At 44.8% G+C, this 22,254-nt stretch overlaps 1 protein-coding gene across 2 annotated transcripts in view; it reads left to right on the top strand.

Moving 5' to 3' along the window:
- The first annotated feature begins 1,613 nt into the window (after positions 1 to 1,613).
- SYTL1 (synaptotagmin like 1) overlaps positions 1,614 to 22,254 on the top strand; it is an 81,210-nt gene continuing 60,569 nt past the window's right edge. Inside the window, exon 1 of one of the 2 annotated variants that reach the window (XM_089686241.1) lies at positions 1,614 to 1,691. The gene's annotated coding sequence lies outside the window, so the exon portion shown is untranslated. Of the gene's footprint in view, positions 1,692 to 1,990; positions 2,116 to 22,254 lie in introns of those variants that run through there. The other variant, XM_089686243.1, reaches the window with a different exon arrangement.

Here is a 22,254-nt window from a genome sequence, read left to right as displayed (position 1 = left end):
TAGAGAGAGCCATACAGGGGATTGGTTCCAGTAATTGCCCCCCGCCAAACCATGACCATCCCTGTACACCATATGTTTCCACCTGCTGCCCAGGCCCCCCAGTGTGCCCCCACCCTTGCAGTGCTGCCAGCTTCCCTTCTCACCTGCAGCTGCAAGCACACAATAGGATCTTTCAGGATGGAGAGTGGGGGAAGGGTCCAGTAAATATGTCCAATAAATATGCCACATTAATCAGCCCCTTCCTTTCCTGAATGAACACAATTAGTGGTCGGTACCGATCACTCACTGTGTTCATTCATAACTGTAGCATAATAAACTGTGGGGTTTTTTGGGGGGGGGGGGGGGCAGGCCCTGTCAGGTTGGCTGTATGGGGCCCTGTGGTTCCTAACAGCACCTCGGTCTATGTGCCATTGATAGCCCCTGTGTGTGCGCACCTTTTGCTCTGTTAGTGTTGGAGCACTGTTTTCGTTACTTTTTATGAGCCATTGATAGCCCCTGGGTGGGCGCACCTTTTGCTCTGTTGGTGTTGGAGCACTGTTTTCTTTTCTTTTTATGTGCCATTGATAGCCCCTGGGTGGGCGCAGCTTTTGCTCTGTTGGTGTTGGAGCACTGTTTTCTTTTCTTTTTATGTGCCATTGATAGCCCCTGGGTGGGCGCAGCTTTTGCTCTGTTGGTGTTAGAGCACTGTTTTCGTTACTTTTTATGAGCCATTGATAGCCCCTGCGTGGGCGCACCTTTTGCTCTGTTGGTGTTGGCGCACTGTTTTTTTTACTTTTTATGTGCCATTGATAGCCCCTGCATGGGCGCACCTTTTGCTCTGTTGGTGTTGGAGCACTGTTTTCTTTACTTTTTATGTGCCATTAATAGCCCCTACGTGGGCGCACCTTTTGCACAGTTGGTGTTGGAGCACTGCTTTCTTTACTTTTTATGTGCCATTGATAGCGCCTGCGTGGGCGCACCTTTTGCTCTGTTGGTGTTGGAGCACTATTTTTTTTACTTTTTATGTGCCATTGATAGCCTCTGGGTGGGCGCACCTTTTACTCTGTTGGTGTTAGAGCACTGTTTTCTTTACTTTTTATGTGCCATTGATAGCCCCTGTGCGGGCATGTCGTGTTGCTTACTTCTTCTTGAAATGTTTATAAATGAATAAAAACCATTGAAATACAAAATCTATGAAAATGTAATTTATATATGCAGGAGGTGAAGCGAGGCTCTGTTTATCAGCATTACTTTTGTTTTAGTTAAAAAAAGAAAGCAAAAACTTGATTTTGCCACTGACATCTCTCAGAGACAGAGAAGTTCGTAGATGATTCAGTCCACCAATGTCCACCTGGATCAACTTTGGCAAATACATGATCCTTGAAAATATTGAATGAAGTTATACTGTGAGTGCATATTGAACTTCAAAGTGCGCATACAATGAATAGATTCTTAGGACTGAGACAACTTGATGTGCCAGAAACATCTGAGATCATGAAGGCCTGTTGAGCTTCTCTGGAGCTGTGGGACTCCTGAGAACTCGGCTGGTGCCTAGAAAGTTAATAGCTTTTTATATTTGTAAGAGGTGTGCCTGCCAATGGGAGGAGTGCTGTGCAATGAGTCAGTGCTATGCATACTGTATGCACACATACCTGAGCTCTCACACAAATCACCCGTACACCTGGAAAGGATCAGCACACTCACACACAAAGGTAAGGGACAATTGTAGGAACTAAAGTTTGAAAAGGGACAGATTAAAGCAAAACTGAGAAGCAATGGAGCTAGGTTAAAGAAGTTCAATTTTTTCACCATCATCATATGTCGCTAGCTATATGATTGCCAGTATGTAAACCTAATTAGAAATAGGCGTTTTATTGTTTGCAGAGATAATCCTTATTTAGTTCCGCTTGGTTGTGTGATCATTTTGTATCGCGTACGGCTAATAGTGACATACGGAAAGGGACAATCTGTTTTACCTGTCATTTTATGAAATCTTACTGTGTATGTAGGTTAGAACGTCTGGTACCCCCACACCTGTGTATTTGGAGCATGCAGGGAGAGATATCCCCTTTACTGCAAATGTGGCACACTGACAGGTGGAGGGCGTTCCTGTACTGTGATCATGAAACAAGCAAGGTAAGGGGCCTCGTTCTTCTACGCTTGCTACAACAACATATTGTAGGTGCTTTGGCCTTCCCATCTGACATCAGCAACACTTTTGTGCTGGGCAAAAAGAAAATTGTTTTCATCTCTGCTGCATTAACACATTGTCAAATGAATTAATGGAATGCTTGTCTTTTGTGTGTTTTGAGGGTATTGAAGGAGTGTGTATATGCCTTGTTAACACAGCTGGCCAGAAAAGTAGTAGAGATGGACACAGATGCAGGCATACAGAAGGAATTAAAGTGACACTAAATTCAGGTTTAAAAGGAAAACAAATCTGTTCAAGTATGTATACTAAAAGTGGAGTTCCAGCCATTTTTGTGTTTATTAAAAATCAGCAGCTACAAAAACTGTAATAAACACACACTTACCTGTCCCAGAGTCCAGTGATGTACTCACCCCGCCGTCCCTTCTCTACTTCTGTCCTCCACAGCACCGGCATCTCAACTGTGGGCACCAGGCTGTGACAGCTTGCGGCTTCACAGCCTGGTGCCCACTGGGCATGCATGAGCCGCGCTGCGCTTTCTAATTGGTCCGGCAATCGGGATAATCCATCCCGATTGCCGGACCAATTAGAAAGCGGGTCCGACTGCGGGATGGAGGAGGGGGCCGAACTTCTGGATCACTTTGCCACGGCGAACTGAGCCAGAAGTGGGAGCAGGTACCTGCTCACTTGTCCCCCCCAAAAGGTGCCAAATATGGCAGTGGAGTGGGGAGGAGGCAAATAAGAGGAGCTTCCACTTTTGGGTGAAACTCCGCTTTTAGTTCACCTTTGCCTGTACACCCACCCCCCCCCCCAAATCCCTGCTGTACTTAGCTGTCAGTATCCACAGGTTTAAAATTCCTGCACTTTCAGGACGGATCAGAGAGATGCTCTGTGCCGGAATGGATCAGTCAGAATCGCTCTGATCCATCTCGGAAGCACTGCAGAGAGAAGAGGGAGAAGAACAGGGACTTCAAATCCATGGAACGCTGCAGTGGCTGCATGGGCACTGCCAGCTCAGCATCCATGGAGGTAAGTACAGCAGGGACTGGGGGAGTGGGAAAGGTGTACGTTGTTAGTTTGCCTTATTAATTTTTTCTGAAAAGGTAAATTAGTCCTTTAAAGCGGAGCTCCACCCAAAAGGGGAATCTCTGCTTTAGAGACTGGTCCCCCGCTCCCCATTAAGGATTGGCACCTTTGGGGAGCGGGTACCCAAAATTGACAGGTACCCGCTCCCACTTCCTCTGCGATCGCCTAGGCGATCAGCAGCACAGAAACAGAAGTTGTCCTTCTACCCTCCCTCCCTTTAGTCTTCTGGGACATGTGACAGTTCACGAGGCCATTCAGGAAGCACAGTGCAACGTGTGCATGCGCAGTGGGCACCCGGCTGTGAAACCACGAGCTGTCACAGCCGGGTGCCCACACTGAAGATGCCGGCGCCTGGAACACCAGGCGGCTGGTGAAACGGACTGCGGGGAGAACACCGCGGGATCATGGGACAGGTAAGTGGCTGTTTTTTAAAAGTCAGCAGCTACAGTTTTTGTAGCTGCTGACTTTTATTTTTTTACAGTGTGAGTGGAACTCCGCTTTAAGTCAAAAAATTATTTCAGCCTCCAGCAAATCTCAAAAATTCTTTTTTTTCTGCTGTGATCTGACTTCCTGTCAGAGGGTGACTAATGCAGGCCATAGACGGGTCGAAAATCGGCCGATTTTCGGATCGTTAGTGGGCGATTTGGTCGGCCGTTTTTCGGTATTTTGGCCGTTTTTGTTTTTCGGTAAAGTTGGAAAAAAATCGGCCGATTTTGCCGATCGGCCGATTTTCGCGGCAATTAGTGGGCAAATCGGCCGATTTTTTACCGATAAAAAATCTGCACATGAGCAGTGACCTGCAAGAGGAAGACAAAAAGAAGAAAAAGAAGAAGAGGAAGAGGATGAAGAAGAGGATGAAGAAGAAGAAGAGGAAGAAGAGGATGAAGAAGAAGAAGAGGATGAAGATGAAGAAGAAGAGGATGAGGATGAAGAAGAGGATGAAGAAGAAGAAGATGAGGATGAAGAAGAAGAGGAAGAAGAGGATGAGGATGATGATGAAGAAGAAGAGGATGAGGATGATGAAGAAGAAGAGGATGAGGATGAAGAAGAGGAAGAAGAAGAAGAGGATGAGGATGAAGAAGAAGAAGAAGAAGAGGATGAGGATGAAGAAGAAGAAGAGGAGGAGGAGGATGATGAAGAAGAAGAGGATGAGGATGAAGAAGAAGAAGAAGAAGAGGATGAGGATGAAGAAAAAGAAGAAGATGAGGATGAAGAAGAAGAAGAAGAAGATGAGGATGAAGAAGAAGAAGAGGATGAGGATGAAGAAGAAGAAGAAGAGGATGAGGATGATGAAGAAGAAGAAGAATAATAAGAAGAAGAAGTAGGATGAAAATAAGAAGAATTCCAGTCCAGCAAAAAGTGTCTCTGCAGAGAGCTCCGCTATTTCTGACAGTTCTCTGACAGTTCCTTGACATTTACAGCGGTTGAAACATTGTATCTATTTGTTTCCGAATAAAAACATCTGTATCCTAAATGGAAACAAATAGATACATTGTTGCAACTTCTATAAATGTCAAGGAACTGTCAGAGAACTGTCAAAGAAATAGCAGAGCTCTCTGCAGGGACACTTTTTGCCGGCTCTAGACGGGTAGAAAATCGGCCGATTTTTTTTTACCATTGATGGTAACGTCGGCCACTTGAACAACCGATTTTTCGTTTTTTAAAAGAAAAATCTGCAGTTTTTCTCCCCATCTATGGCCTGCATTAGTTCGAGCTATGTGATCCTATTGTATATAGGAACATAGCCACTCTCTCTGACTCGCTTCCAAGGTCGACTATGGACTACGGGATTTGTTGTGTGCACATGACTGCAACTAGAATGCACTGCTCATTCCAAACAAATAAAAGTGAGGGTAAATGGAGAGGTTCCGGAGCTCACAGGATATTACAAAGAAGCAGAAGAACAGTAAGAAACAATCTGAAAAATATGTTACAGGACCATTAAGTAATGGATGTGTATGGATTATTTTTGGAAAATAAAGATATCATTTAGTGTCATTTAAAAGGAAACATAAGGGGAACATAAAGGCTGCCATTGCAGATCTATCTTTTTTTAAAAAATGCTATTTGTCTGGTTATCATGCCACCCCTCTTCCTTTATTACTTACTAAGCAAGTATGCAAATATGAATGTATGATTAATCTGCATACAGTGAGCCACAAACTATTAAGTCAGTGCGCCACCATATAAACCAGGAAAATAGCATTTTTCACAGTAGGCAAGCAGTGACAGCCTCTTTTTGTCTCATGACAGACTTACTTTATAAAGTGGCTTGCAATCACTCAGAAGCTGGTCCTGCAAGTCTAAAACCTAAGTTACAGTTTAAATGGACACACTTGGCCCATGAATCCAGTTTTCATCATAGGTATGTGAGGCCCAAGGGGAAAGCCCCGTTCTTAGAAGCAGAAAAAGACCGAGTGGTCTATCGAGTCTGATGGTTTTTTGTTGTTGTTGTTGTTGTGTTTGTTTGTGGGTTTTTTTATTTGGGGAGGGTTGTTTTTTTCTGTGTTATTTTTTTTTTGTTTTTTTGAGGGGATTGTTTTTTATGTTTATTTATTTTTCTTTGTTAAATTTTTTTTGTCTGAATATAGATCTATGCTTGTCCCAAGCATGTTTGAAGCTATTTACTGTTGACTGGCTCAGTACCTCTGCTGGAAGTTTATTCCAAGCATCAACTACTCTTTCTGTAAAATAGTACTTTCTGGGATTAGTGTTGAACTTTCCTCCATTTAGTTTAAGGTCATGTCCCCGTGTTCTTGATTTTGATTTCGTGTTGAAAATCCTGTCCTCCTGAACCTTATTCACCCCTTGATGTATTTGAGCCCTCATGCACAATGGACGTTTTGATAACACTGGTAACATTAGCTGTGTAAAGTCACATTAAAAACTTGAGTTTTTCAGCTTTTTTTAGCATTTTTGCATTAGCGTTTTGCCATGCTTAGCGGTGATTTGCTGCATTTTTCCACGTTTGCATTTTTAGCATTCTTCTTTTTTTGTCAAAGTCCAAAAACGCTGGTTTGCGGTGTTTTAACGTGTTTTGCCACATTTTTCAATGTTTTTCAGCATTAGAGCGTTTTTACAGCTGAAAAACTCCTCTAGAAACCCACTAGTTCTGGGGGTTTTTCCAGCCAAAAAAGGTTGATGACAGTCTATGTGTGCATGGACACGTAGGATAACATGCTGGGGGGTTTACTGGCTGTAGAAAAAAACATCAAAAGCCAAAAACAGCCGCTGTAAAAATGTTAAGTGTGCGTGAGGACTAAAGGTTTCAATCATGTATTCCCTTTCCCTTCTTTCATCCAGAATGTACATGTTAAGTTCTTGAAGTCACTCTTGAAATGTTTTATCCCCCTGAACCTTTCACCATTTTTGTTACCCATCTCTGGACTCGTTCTATCTTATCAATATCTTTTTTTAAGTGAGGTCTCCAGAACTAGACACATTATTGTAAATGAGGTCTACCTTTTCTTCTCTATTTTAGACTACCCCCACCCCACTCTAAGTAAAGGAGATTAGCCTATTTATGCAGTAATTAGGGCCTTCTTTGGTAACTGCTTTGTAACAACTGGCCCACCTGCACTGAAAATGAAGAGTACAGATAGGATACCCCCCTCCCCCGTGCTGGCATGCAATATTTAAAAAAGTTATTAAAAGATTTCTAAATGGTGTAAGAATGGATATGTAAAAGACTATTGTAACATTTCTTTATCTTTATTATTACAATCTTTTGACATTGATACTCCTATGGCAGACAGATCTATCTGTCTATTATCTGTAGTCTAATAAAAACAGATTGGAATTGCAGGGATATGTTTAAGCCTTCACCTCGAGCAATTTCCAGTTTAATCAGATAAGAAAAACCCTAAAACACAGAGAAGGAAATTATAAACATTGCACATACAATAAACAATGGAAAGCTGCATCCGTCTGGTATTTGTCCAAGTCACAATGCTTACTGTAGGTCCGTTCAGGAAGCTGAACTATTATTATTATACAGTATTTAAATAGCGCCAACAGTTTGCTCAGCGCTGTACATTATAGTGGGAGACAGTACACGAGACAATACAGTAACAATACAATACACGAGGGGTTCGAGGGCCCTGCTCCTTGGAGCTTACAATCTAGGAGGGAGGGGATAGTGGTACAGGAGGAAATACCTGTGGGGGATGGAGTGGTAGGAAGAGTGGAGGAGATCGGCAATTAGGTGAGGGCGAGGGTAGGCTTCCCTGAAGAGATGGGTTTTCAGGGTGTACCTAAAGGTGAGGAGGGTAGGTGACAGCCTGATGAATTGGGATAATGAGTTCCAGAGGATGGGGGAGGCCCTCGAGAAGTCCTGGAGACGGGCATGGGAGGAGGAGACCAGGGAACTAGACAGTAGGAGGTCTTCTGAGGAGCAGAGAGTACGTTTTGGGTGGTACAGTATATGGATATCAGGTCGGTGATGTAGTTTGGGGCAGTGTTATGAACAGCTTTGTACGTCAATGTTAGTAATTTGAATTTTATGCGTTGGGCAATCGGAAGCCAGTGGAGGGATTGGCAGAGGGGGGTGGCGGATACGGAGTGGTTAGTAAGGTGGATGAGTCTGGCAGCGGAATTCAGGATAGACTGAAGTGGGGATAGCCTGTGATGAGGTAGGCCAGTGAGGAGGGAATTACAGTAGTCGAGGCGTGATATAATAAGGGAGTGAATGAGTTGCTTAGTAGTTTCCGAGGTTAGGAACGGACATATTTTGGAGATGTTGCGGAGGTGAAGTCTACATGAATTTGTCAGCGATTATACCTGGGGCTGGAAAGACAGATAGGAGTCTAGAATGACATCTAGTACTCTGGCTTGCGGGGTGGGACTGATGGTATTGTTGTTGGTCGTGATGGAGAAGTCGGGGGGGGGGCGCGGGCTGGGGGGAAAACTAGGAGCTTGGTTTTGGAAAGGTTTAATTTGAGGAAGTGGAGTGACATCCAATCTGATATGTCGTTCAGTAGGCTAGTGATTCGGTCAGAGACTGAAGGGGTGAGGCAAGGGGTAGAGAGATAGATTTGCGTGTCATCGGCATAGAGATGGTAGTTGAAGCCGTGGGAGTGTATCAGTTGGCTAAGGGAGGAGGTGTAGATGGAGAAGAGAAGGGGCCCGAGGACAGAACCTTGAGGGACACCAACAGAGAGGGGGAGTGAGGGGGAGGTGGCAGCATTATAGGTAACAGTGAAGGAGTGCTGTGATAAATAGGAAGAGAGCCAGGAGAGAGCGGAGTCTCTGAGGCCAAGAGAGTATAGTTTTTTTAGGAGGAGGGGGTGGTCGACCGTGTCGAAAACTGCGGAGAGGGAGGTCGAGGAGTAGGAGCTCTGAGTAGTGGCCATTAGCTTTGGCGGTTAGCAGGTCGTTGGTGATTTTGAGTAGGGTGGTTTCGGTGGAGTGTAGGGGACGGAAGCCAGACTGTAGGGGATCAAGGAGGTTGTTGTCGGTGAGGTGGGAACTCAGGCGATTATAGACTAAGCGCTCAAGGAGTTTGGATGTAAATGGCAGCAGGGAGATGGGTCTAAGGTTGTTTAGGTCGGTGGGATCCAGGGAGGGTTAAGTATGGGAGTGATGTGCGCGTGCTTCAGAGGGGAGGGGAATGCGCCAGTAGAGAGGGAGAGATTAAAGATGTGAGTGAGGGAGCGTAGGATGGAGGAGGAGGGTGATCATAGGAGTTGTGTGGGGACAGGGTCAAGGGGGCAGGTGGTAAGGCGAACTTCAGAGAAGACCTTAGTGACCTCTTCAGTAGTAGCAAGGTCAAAGGAGTGGAGTGTTGAGGAGGTTTTAGTGTGAGGAATGTTAGGTGGGGTGGAGGTCTGGACAGTGGCGAGGTCGAAGGAGAGGAGTGTTGAGGGGGTTTTTGTGTGAGGGATGCTAGGTGGGGTGGAAGTCTGAGCAGTGGCGATGTCCCTACGAATTGCGATGATCTTGCTTTGGAAGTGGTTAGCAATCTCGTGGGCGGTGAGTGGGGTACTGGGTGGAGGTGGGGGCGGAGAGAGTAAAGAGTTAAAAGTAAAGAAGAGCCGGCGAGGACTGGAGGAGAAGGTATTGATGAAGGTTACAAAGTAGGTTTGCTTGCAGCGTGGAGGGAGGACGTGTAGGTAAGGAAGGCAGATTTATATCGGGCAAACGCTTGTTGGGATCTGGTTTTGCGCCATAGTCGCTCCAGCGCACGACTGCGTTGTTTGAGATTTTTGGTATGGTCAGTCTGCCAGGGTTGAAGCAGTCGGGGTCTAATACTACACTTCACTGTTTGTCATTATCACCTTCATTATGATTTATGTCCATTAATATGCACCAAAAAGATAAATAGCTCCAGGCCTGGCTGAAAGGAAGTTTGCAGAAACTGTTATCTTTTCAGCATTGGAGACAATGTGTCCTCAGCTAAAGTCTGGTGAAAAGCTGACAGTTCCAAGAGTGTGAGTCTCCTTGGTCCCCCACAGCACTCAGTGGTTTCTTCACCAGCCTCTACATCACTACAGGAGATAACAGCACTGTGAAGGTCAGAAGGAGAACCCACTAAGAGCTGTGGGGGACCAAGGAGTTCAACAGTCCTGGAAGTGTTGATTTTCAAGCAGTCTTCGGCAAAGGGTTTCTCCTGAACTAAGCAGCATTCTGGTGGTGCAGGCATGAGTAGGTTGTACTTCTCTTATTTTGCAGGTATGCCTGTTTTGACAAGGCTGCTTTAACCCCCTCACCATCTATTCATGGCCCATTAACTGGGTTTTAAGGCGGAGGAAACAGGACTGACTTCTCAATTACGTGACTACTGTAATTGGCTTTGACAGTGGCCATGTGATCAGGAGCTTGTCCCGCCAGCTTCTGATCATAACTAGAGACTGGGAGCTACCGGTGACAATTTGATCACTGTGCTGGGAATGTGCAGCAAATCGTGGTTGGCAGGAGGTTAAATGAGAAATCTTTACTAAAACAACTGATATTGTTAATGTATATTTCAAAAAGATGCAGATCCTACAGGAATCCTGATTATATGAAAGTACACATTATGCATGGCCCCAGGACTGAAAAGATAACTTTCTGCCTGATTTATTTTTGCAGGAATTAAATCACAATGTCGACCTAGTAACAGACTCTTTGGCGAGTGCTGGTTAATTGCTACTTTTATTATTTGACACCATACATTTTAAAATGTCTGTGCACCACAAAACTGCTCTTCTAGAGTATATTGTGATTAGACAGTGTACGAGGGCCTATTCACATCTCTGCAGTACATTGCTGCACACATGTTAATGTGCATTGTGATAGGGCATCCTATTTATTAAAAAAACAGGTGCATGAACTCTTTTTAGCAACACAGCATGCACGGTTGGGGTGTGCTGCAATGCAGGTGCATTTGGGTATCTTTCAGAATTAATGCCAGCAGCATGCTTATCCCCGAAGGAGCTGCTGTTTCTTAGGTTGCTTGTTCCTGTGTCGTGTCCATAACTTTGCAAATATCACCACACACACTGACACACCTGGGTTGGTGGTGAATATTTAGTGCAGATGTATAGATGTATACACCCCAATGGTTAAAGAACTGTGAAACAATGGCATTAATACAGTAACCAATCACACTATAGCAATATATATATATATATATATATATATATATATATATATATCTACAGGTGAAACTCAAAAAATTAGAATATCCTGCAAAAGTTCATTTATTTCAGTAATGCAACTTAAAAGGTGAAACTAATATATGAGATAGACTCATTACATGCAAAGCAAGATAGTTCAAGCCGTGATTTGTCATCATTGTGATGATTATGGCTTACAGCTCATGAAAACCCCAAATCCACAATCTCAGAAAATTAGAATATTACATGCAATCAATAAAACAAGGATTGTACATAGAACAATATCGGACCTCTGAAAAGTATAAGCATGCATATGTACTCAGTACTTGGTTTGGAAGCTATCAGCCTGTGGCACTGCTGAGGTGTTATGGAAGACCAGGATGCTTCAATAGCGGCCTTCAGCTCTTCTGCATTGTTCAGTCTCATGTCTCTCATCTTTCTCTTGGCAATGCCCCATAGATTCTCTATGGGGTGCAGGTCAGTTTGCTGGCCAATCAAGCACAGTAGTCCCATGGTCATTGAACCAGGTTTTGGTGCTTTTTGCAGTGCGGGCAGGTCACCTTTTAAGTTGCATTACTGAAATAAATGAACTTTTGCATGATATTCTAATTTTTCGAGTTTCACCTGTATATGGACCTAACTGTGTGTATATATATATATATATATATACACACACACACCAAATAAGTGAACGGTAAAAAAAAAACCCAAATGTACTGTATATAAGCACTCAATTGCTTTAGACAGAATTTCATATTAACCCTAAACAAATGCTATCTAGGCGGTACTATGCTATCAAGAGTCGCTAGTCCAACAGTCTATAATATAGTCCTGCCACCCCCCCATCCCTCTTCTGCTGGCCAGCACATTGGGGCCCAAAACTTTATGCTAGATAGCTCAGGTTAGTGTCCTCGTAAGAGCTGATGCAGGTGCTAACAATGTGTTACCTACAGATAACCCTGTCCCATTAAGAACTGACACAGGTGGAACATCTGTGTGTCTCTTCTAAGTCCCAAACTGTCTATTGCTGTGCGGTGAGCAGTCTGCTGGTAATTGACTGTATATTCATCCTGCCTCAAAGGCCTCTGCACTTCTTCTCCCCAGCCCAGGAAAACAGCAGGAACAACAACCCTTTCTCTGTCCACAGTGTTACTTAGGAACCAGTCTTGTTGCTATGGATATTTGGGGGGTGCAGACCGCACCCAGGTGACACCCGCCTGAGGAGTGACACCTGTCAGCAGAGACACTGATCTGGATCTCTATCCCTGGCAGTCTCACGTGGAGAGGGTATCCGAACTGAGGGAGGGGAGTCTATACTGATAGAGGGGGGTCTGTACTTAATGGGGGAGGGGTCTGTACTGAGGGGGGACTATAATTTGTGGAAGGGGGTCTGTAGTTAGGGAGGGGGGTCTATACTTAGACCCCCCTCTCCACTAAATATATACCCCCCTCCCTCAGTACAGACCCCTTCTCCACTAAGTATATACCCCCTTCTCTCAGTACAGACCCCCCTCTCTAAGTACACTGAGGGAGGGGGGCTGTGCTGAGGGAGAGGGGTCTATACTTCATGAAGAGGAGGGGTCTGTACTTAGTACAGAGGTGGGTCTGTACTTAGGGAGGGGGGTCTATGTTTAATGGAGAGGGGTGTCTGTACTTAGGGAGGGATTCTATACTTAGTGGAGAGAGGGGTCTGTACTGAGGGAGGGGGTCTGTACTGAGGGGGGACTATACTTTACATGGTGGAGGGGGGGTGTTACTATGTTTTATGGCACTGGGTGACACCAACCCTAGTGATGCCACTGCTAGGAACTGCAGTCCTCTATTTTTTATTATTATACAGGATGTATATAGCGCCAACAGTTTGCGCAGTGCTTTACAATATGAGGGCAAACAGTACAGTTACAATACAATTGAATCAGAGGACCCTGCTCGTTAGAGCTTACAATCTATTTCCATTTTATCAATCCAGTGGAGTCTATGTTGGACTACACCTTCCACAATCCTTGCAGTCCACTTCCTGTGTGCCTCCTATTGGGTAGAGGGTAGGCTCAACACTGGCTGCACAGTTTACACTAGTAGTCTCCTCCCATACTATGTCTGTGTAAAAGTCTTTTATGAACACAAGCAAAGGCAGCTACGGAACATCAAACACAGTGAAATGTTAGCTGCTCCTCTCCCTGTCAGCTGCTGGCCAGGCCTACATCATTTTCCAAATGATTCATAAACACTGAAAAGTATTCATTGCCGCAAACCCCCTAAAAAAGCTCTAATACAACCATTCAGCTACAGAAGTCATATGATTTGTTGTAGAGAGTTTACCTTTGTGCAATTAAACTGTCATAATCTCAGAATAAACACAGCTGTTCTTTCCTGGTTTCAAAACAAGTCTGGAATAATGTTCCGAAACCACAGCAATCAAATCAAATTGTATTTCCAACAGTGAACATCACAGTACTTGAGACATCACAGTATATGAGATTCACAGGTGAAATGGGTGCAGCTGTTCATTGGACAAAAATAATGGTCAGGGCTGAGGGTGGATGGATTCAAATAAAGGACAATTCCAGGTCAAAACTTGTTTTATTCTTCAGGAGACCAGAGGCTGGGACAGTCCAGTTGCCCTAAACACACAGTCTGAGCTATACTGGAGTGGTTAAGGCCCCTTTCACGTGGATGTTCCAATCGGGTTCACCTGCCCATTTTTCAGGTAAACCCGATTGGAACCTCTATTCTCCTCTATGGAGCTGCGGGTCCATGTGTCCGTTTACACCCACCGACATCCGATATGATCTGCCAAAAGGAGATGGATGGGGATCAATTCCCCTTCTGTCTCTCAGACTAGATGTGATAGCATGGAAACGGACAGGCAGTCCATTTCCACTCGACTGCCCATAGAGGACAGCGGGCTGTGTCTGTTCTGCAGCAGCGGAGCAGACACGGACCTGTCATCCACTTGCTCAGCAGGAATCAGTAAAGAGATCCTTGCTGAGCAAGCAGATGCGCTGACTAGTCCTCCCCTTGTGAAAGGGGCCTTGGTTAGTCTGGCTGGAATAAGACAAAAGTCCATCTAGTTTAACTATAAAAAATAAGTTATAATCCTACACCCACAGTTGATCCAGAGGAAGGCAAAAAAAAAACAAAAACAGCAAAGCATTATCCAGTTTGCTCCTGCAGGGGAAAAAAATTCTTCCTGATCCCCCGAGAGGCAATTGGATATTCTCTGGATCAACTTTACCTATAAATGTTAGTATCCAGTTATATTCTGTGTATCTAAGAAACAATTCAGGCCTTTTTTAAAGCAATCCACTGAGCTGGCCAGAACCAACTCCTGATGAAGTCTATTCCACATTTCAATAGCTCTCACTGTGAAGAAACCTTTCCGTATTTGGAGATTTAATCTCTTTTCCTCCAGATGTAAAGACTGCCCCCTTGTCCTCTGTGTTGACCTCAGAGTGAATAACTCTACCCCGGGTTCACTATATGAACCACTGATGTATTTATACATGTTGATCATATCCCCCCTTAATCTCCTCTTCTCAAGAGAGAATAAATTCAGTTCCTCTAATCTTTCCTCATAGCTGAGCTCCTCTATGCCTCCACCTGAAATGGACATAAAAACGTGTCTTTCATGGAGCTTTAGCTGACTTGGTATCCTTATTAGTTTATTGTGCTCTTGGGACCGTGGTCGGTTATTTCCAGGAACCAGCCCTTTCCCCTTCCCTCTTCTCCCATTACTTTTCTAAACTCCTATTTTGTTTATTTGAACATTGCTGTATATTTCATTGACTTTGCTTGGTCTTAGCTCTTCCCCAGGCCATGTCTGGGGTGGACCATCCAACTATCGGTTCTCTACCTTCTTATAGCTTTATGTTGCTAAATGTCATCATCTGTTGGGCTATATCTGTTCATATGTCGATCGACCCCTTGTGTTGGGTTGCTGTTTGATCAAACATGTTAATGGTTCTTAATATTGTACATCTTGCTGCGTGGAGTCAGTCTTCACTTACGATAGCTGTTAGGTTACATGTGATGGCCTTTGGGTTGTTCAATAACATACAGTGCCTTGAAAAGATATTTATACCCTTTGACATTTTCCACATTTTGTCATGTTACAATCAAAAACTTAAATGTATTTTATTGGGATTTTATGTGATAGACCAACACAAAGTGGCACATAATTGTGGAGTGGAGTGAAGTACATAAATATGTGAAATGTGTGGCGTGCATTTGTATTCAGCCCCCCTGAGTCAATACTTTGTAGAACCACCTTTCCCTGCAATTACAGCTGCAAGTTTTTTTGGGGGGATGTCTCTACCAGCTTTGCACACCTAGAGTGACATTTTTGCCCATTCTTCTTTGCAAAAAAGCTCAAGCTCTGTCAGATTGGATGGAGAGCATCTGTGAACAGCAATTTTCAAGTTTTGCCAAAGATTCTTAATTGGATTTAGGTCTGGACTTTGACTGGGCCATTCTAACACATGAATATGCTTTGATCTAAACCATTCCATTGTAGCTCTGGATGTGTGTTTAGGGTCATTGTCCTGCTGGAAGGTGAATCTCCCTCCCAGTCTCAAGTCTTTTGCAGACTCTAACAGGATTTCTTCTTAGATTGCCCTGTATTTGGCTCCATCCATCTTCCTATCAACTCTGAGCAGCTTCCCTGTCCCTGCTGAAGAAAAGCATCCCCACAACATGATGCTGCCACCACCATGTTTCACGGTGGGGATGGTGTGTTCAGGGTGATGTGCAGTATTAGTTTTCCGCCACACATAGTGTTTTGCTTTTAGGCCAAAAAGTTTAATTTTGGTCTCATGTTGCCAGAGCACCTTCTTCCACGTTTGCTGTGTCCCCCACATTGCTTCTTGCAAACTGCAAACGGGACTTCTTATGGCTTTCTTTCAACAATGGCGTTCTGCTTGCCACCCATCCATAAAGGCCAGATATATGGAGTGCACGACTAACAGTTGTCCTGTGGACATATTCTCCCACCGGAGCTGTGGAGCTCTGCATCTCCTCCAGAGTTACCATGGGCCTCCTGGCTGCTTCTCTGATTAATGCTGTTCTTGCCCAGCCTGTCAGTTTAGGTGGACGGCCATGTCTATGTAGGTTTGTATTTGTGCCATACTCTTTCCATATTCGGATGATTGATTAAACAGTGCTCATCCATCGCAAGATGGATTGAATAGTGAGATGTTCAAAGCTTGGGATATTGTTTTATAACCTAATCCTGCTTTAAATTTCTCCACGACTTTATCCCTGACCTGTCTGGTGTGTTGCCTTCATGATGCTGTTTGTTCACTAATGTTCTCTAACAAACCTCTGAGGGCTTCTCAGAACAGCTGTATGTATTAAATTCTACACAGGCGGACTCTATTTACTAATTAGGTGACTTCTGAAGGCAATTGGTTCTACTAGATTTTAGTTAGGGTTATCAGAGTAAAGGGGCTGAATACAAATGCACACCACACTTTTCACACATTTATTTGTAAAAAATGTTGAAAACCATTTATCACTTTCCTTCCACTTCACAATTAAGTGCCGCTTTGTGTTGGTCTATCACATAAAATCCCAATAAAATACATTTAGGTTTTTGGTTGTAACAAGCAAACTATAGAAAATGTCAAGGGGGATGAATACTTTTTCAAGACACTGTATATGAATATGAAATGAGCATAAAAATGGGAAACATTGGCACTTGGATACTTTTTTTCATACCAGGAGTGGGGTGGGTTGTTAATAGCCTGGAGTTGGGATTTAATTCAAAAGACTTGGAACTGTAACTGCAGCCAGTGGTTTAACCAAGTGTTGACAACACATAACTGCTTTTTGATTATATCTTGTGTAACAACCAAAACCTTTTTGCACCTTCGAAGTGCTAGGTTGTAATTTTAATTTCAGGCCATCAAACTGTAAGGATCGGCAAGGCACTGCATTTTGCAGTCAGTATACCCTGTGAACATGAAGGGTACTCTGCCAGACTCTGATGCAAGAGGGGCACTCTGCCAGACTCTGATGTAAGAGGGACACTCTGCCAGATACTGATTCCAGAAGGGCACTCTGCCAGACTCTGATGCAAGAGGGGCACTCTGACAAACTCTGATGCAAGAGGGGCACTCTGTTGGATTTTGATGTAAGGAGGCACTCTGACAAACTCTGATGCAAGAGGGGCACTCTGCTGGATTTTGATGTAAGGGGGCACTCTGCTGGACTCTGATGTAAGGGGGCACTCTTCCAGACGCTGATGTAAGGGGGGACTCTGTTAGACTATGATGTAAGGGGTGCACTCTGTCAGATTCTGATGTAAAGGGGGCACTCTGTCGGAGTCTGATGTAAGGGGGTACTCAGCAGGACTCTGATGTAAGATGGTGGAACTCTGCCAGACTCTGATGTAAGGGGGCTCTCTGCCTGACTCTGATGTAAGGGGGCATTCTGACGGACTCTGATGTAAGGGAAGACTCTGCCAGACTCTGATGTAAGGAAGCACTCTCCCTGACTCTGATGTAAGGGGGCATTCTGTTGGACTCTGATGTAAGGGGAGACTCTGCCAGACTCTGATGTAAGGGGGACTCTGTCAGACTCTGATGTAGGGGGGGCGCTCTGACAGACTCTGATGTAAGGGGGAACTCTGCCAGACTCTGATGTAAGATGGTGGCACTGTGGGGACACTGATGAGAACATGACACTCATCCCAACTGCTGCACTCCATATGTTGTATTGTTTATTACCTACTCCTGACCCCTGTACTCTGTACATGCATTGATAGAAATAGACCTGACCATGGTGTTCATTGTCTCAACAGTTGCAGGTTTTAATGCAATTCTTCTTTATTGTAGGCTCAGTAAGGCAGCCTATACATTAGACATTTTATTTTCATTCAACAGCGGGATGACCAAAAAAAAACTGCATAGTACATCCACACATTCGATGTAGATAGAGGAATCACTCCCGCTAAGGTATTGTGTTCTGACAGCAGAGAGACTTCTATGCTGCCAGCTATAGCTGGAAGTGCTGGTTGTGTGGAAATGTTCCTAGAGGCTGGTTGTACAGAAGTCGATCGGTACACTGCCCTACAAACTGCTGATCCGTTCCTTCTGCTCTGCTAACCCCTATCCTCTGACCTGCTGACCCCCAGTACACTCCACTATTGATTCCTGTTTTTGTAGACTGCCCTGCTGACCTCCTATAGTCTGCCCCCCCCCCCCCCGACATTTTGTACTGCACTCCCACATCAGACCGGCTAGATCTGGCCCTATTTCATACACTGTGCATAGCTATGGGAAGTATTTTAACCTCTTCCTGTCCGCCCATTCTACATGAACGGCAGACGGGAAGCGGTGCCTATGTGGGCTAACGTTCCTGTACGTCAGCCCACATCGATGGCCCCTGCACGACTCACAGAGCACGCACTCTGGAGCCCAGTAATCGGTGTGTTGCCCGGACACAGTGGATCACATTACTGCTGTGTTTGGGTGATCACATGGTGTTTTACCATGTGACTGCTGTAACCAATCACAGCACTCACATAGTAAACAATGAAACTGAATATAAAGATCGCTTCTCTCTGCACTCAGTGTGAGAGCAGAGAGAAGCGATCCTGCAGTGTGTGAGTGTACAGCAGCCTGTCTGGTGCTCCAATTTAGTGCCCCTGTGTCCCTGATCACTGTCCCACAATATCAATAATAAAAAATGCAGGCAGGCCCTGTCACCTGTCCCAGTGTGCACAAAACACATCCATACACCATACCAATGTCCTGATCACTGCCATACCACAAACCAACACCGCTGACCACTGCCATATGCTATACCATCACCTCCATATACCATACTAGTGCCCTGATCACCACCATACACCATATCAGTGCCCTGATCACCACAATACCCCATATGTTCGTCTTATGGAGCGAATATTGAGCGGCCAGCCCAGTATTCCCGCTGCCGCCGTGTCAGAATACTGGTCTGCTCAGTTCTTCTCTACAGTAGAACCTTACCTGTTCCTCGATCCAGCGGTGTCCTCACGGTCTTCTCTCCCAGCGCCGGCATCTTTAATGTGGGCACCCAGTTGTGACAGTTTGCAGCTTCACAGCCGGGTGCCCACTGTGCATGCGCGAGAAGCGCTGCGCTTTGTGAATGGTCTGGCAGTCTTCTGGGACCTGTTACATGTCCCAGAAGACTGGGAGGGAGGAAGTGGGAGCGGGTACCTGTCAAATTCGGTTACCCACTCCCTCCCCCCCAAAGGTCCGCAGTCTCTGGTCATCCCCTGTACTGTGTCCGCAGGCTCAGGTCATCTGTAGTATGTCCACAGTCTCTAGTCATCTATAGTATGTCCACAGTCTCTGGTCATCTGTAGTATGTCCACAGTCTCTGGTCATCTGTAGTATGTCCGCAGGCTCTGGTCATCTGTAGTATGTCCACAGTCTCTGGTCATCTGTAGTATGTCCGCAGTCTTTGGTCATCTCCTGTAGTATGTCTGCAGTCTCTGGTCATCTCTTGTACTGTGTTCGCAGTCTCTGGTCATCTCCTGTACTATGTCCGCAGTCTCTGGTTATCTCCTCTACTATGTCCGCAGTCTCTGGTCATCTCCTGTAGTGTGTCCGCAGTCTCTGGTCATCTCCTGTACTATGTCCGCAGTCTCTGGTCATCTCCTGTAGTGTGTCCGCAGTCTCTGGTCCTCCCCTGTACTGTGTCTGCAGTCTCTGGTCATCTCCTGTACTGTGTCCGCAGTCTCTGGTCATCTCCTGTACTGTGTCCGCAGTCTCTGGTCATCCCCTGTACTGTGTCCGCAGTCTCTGGTCATCTCCTGTACTGTGTCTGCAGTCTCTGGTCATCTCCTGTACTGTGTCCGCAGTCTCTGGTCATCTCCTGTACTATGTCCGTAGTCTCTGATCATCTCCTGTACTGTGTCCGCAGTCTCTGGTCATCTCTTGTACTTTGTCCGCAGTCTCTGGTCATCTCCTGTACTGTGTCCGCAGTCTCTGGTCATCTCCTGTACTATGTCCGTAGTCTCTGGTCATCTCCTGTACTATGTTCGTAGTCTCTGGTCATCTCCTGTACTTTGTTTACAGTCTCTGGTCATCTCCTGTACTGTGTCTGCAGTCTCTGGTCATCTCCTGTACTGTGTCCGCAGTCTCTGGCCATCTCCTGTACTGTGTCCGCAGTCTCTGGTCATCTCCTGTACTATGTCCGCAGTCTCTGGTCATCTCCTGTACTGTGTCCGCAGTCTCTGGTAATCTCCTGTACTGTGTCTGCAGTCTCTGAACATCTCCTGTACTGTGTCCGCAGTCTCTGGTCATCTCCTGTACTATAAATAACATATACCTTCTGCGCTAAGGAAGTGTACAGCAATTCAAAATGAAGTAGAATAAATTAATAAAATGGCAGCAACTAACACCCACACCTATTACCTAAAAGTGATAAATACTAAATAAAAAAATAAATGGTGTAGCGCTCAAGACATAAATAAATATTTATATATGAATAACGCATATAAAAATATACAAAACTGTAATAATATCACAAATAATGATCTAATCCCAATAAATCTAAGTGACCTCTCAATAATGCCTTGATCCCTATTGGGTTCCAAAAAGTGACAAACCAAAGTAAAAAAATAGTGATCATAAAATATATCCAATTGTGATATATTTGTACAATAAATGTGCTCACAACTACCACGATGCTTTATTAGGATCAGTGACTGATCATAAAATTCAGTGAAAACCAAACAAGTGATCCCAGCATTGGGAGATATATCAAAAATCAGTGACTGACCATTTATTTTTTGATCACCTGTACTATGTCCGCAGTCTCTGGTCATCTCCTGTACTGTGTCCGCAGTCTCTGGTCATCTCCTGTACTATGTCCGCAGTCTCTGGTCATCTCCTGTACTGTGTCCGCAGTGTCTGGTCATCTCCTGTACTGTGCCTGCAGTCTCTGGACATCTCCCCGTACTGTGTCCGCAGTCTCTGGTCATCTCCTGTACTATGACCGCAGTCTCTGGTCATCTCCTGTAGTATGTCTGCAGTCTCTGGTCATCTCCTGTAGTATGTTCGCAATCTCTGGTCATCTCCTGTACTGTGTCCGCAGTCTCTGGTCATCTCCTGTAGTATGTCCGCAGTCTCTGGTCATCTCCTGCACTATGTCTGCAGTCTCTGTTCATCTCCTGTAGTGTGTCCACAGCCTCTGGTCATCACCTGTAGTATGTCCGCAGTTTCTGGTCATCTCCTGTACTATGTCTGCAGTCTCTGGTCATCTCTTGTACTGTGTTCGCAGTCTCTGGTCATCTCCTGTACTATGTCCGCAGTCTCTGGTTATCTCCTGTACTGTGTCCACAGTCTCTGGTCATCTCCTGTACTATGTCCGCAGTCTCTGGTCATCTCCTGTAGTGTGTCCGCAGTCTCCGGTCATCCCCTGTACTATGTCCGCAGTCTCTGGTCATCCCCTGTACTGTGTCCGCAGTCTCTGGTCATCTCCTGTACTGTGCCCGCAGTCTCTGGTCATCTCCTGTACTGTGTCCGCAGTCTCTGGTCATCTCCTGTACTGTGTCCGCAGTCTATGGTCATCTCCTGTACTGTGTCCGCAGTCTCTGGTCATCTCCTGTACTATAAATAATATATACCTTCTGCGCTAAGGAAGTGTACAGCAATTCAAAATGAAGTAGAATAAAATAATAAAATGGCGGCAGCTAACACCCACACCTATTACCTAAAAGTGATAAAGTGACTGTGTCCGCAGTCTCTGGTCATCTCCTGTACTATGTCCGCAGTCTCTGGTCATCTCCTGTAGTATGTCCGCAGTCTCTGGTCATCTCCTGTAGTATGTCCGCAATCTCTGGTCATCTCATGTACTGTGTCCGCAGTCTCTGGTCATCTCCTGTAGTATGTCCGCAGTCTCTGGTCATCTCCTGCACTATGTCTGCAGTCTCTGTTCATCTCCTGTACTGTGTCCACAGTCTCTGGTCATCACCTGTAGTATGTCCGCAGTTTCTGGTCATCTCCTGTACTATGTCTGCAGTCTCTGGTCATCTCTTGTACAATGTTCGCAATCTCTGGTTATCTTCTATAGTGTGTCTGCAGTCTCTGGTCATCTCCTGTACTATGTCTGCAGTCTCTGGTCATTTCCTGTACTATGTCTGCAGTCCATTGGTTCACAATTTTTTTCCTTGTTTTCCTCCTCTAAAACCTAGGTGCGTCTTATGGTCAGGTCTTATGGAGCGAAAAATACTGTATATATCCCATAGATTGTAGACTCTATAGCTTTCACACAGCCTAAATAATATAAACTGTTTTGGGTTATCTTTACCCCAAAAATGTAGCAGAATACATTTTGGCCTAAATTTATGATGCAAAATTATCTATTTGCTAAATTTTATAACAAAAACTAAGCAAAAAATTATTTTTTTGCAAAATCTTTGGTATTTTTTCATTTGTATAGCAAAAAATTAAAAAA

This window comes from Staurois parvus, unplaced genomic scaffold, assembly GCF_062004578.1.
Source record: "Staurois parvus isolate SC_StPar_1 unplaced genomic scaffold, SC_StPar_1.0 ptg000394l, whole genome shotgun sequence".
NCBI classification, from domain to species: Eukaryota; Metazoa; Chordata; class Amphibia; order Anura; family Ranidae; genus Staurois; species Staurois parvus.
This window is presented reverse-complemented; position numbering and strand designations above follow the sequence as displayed.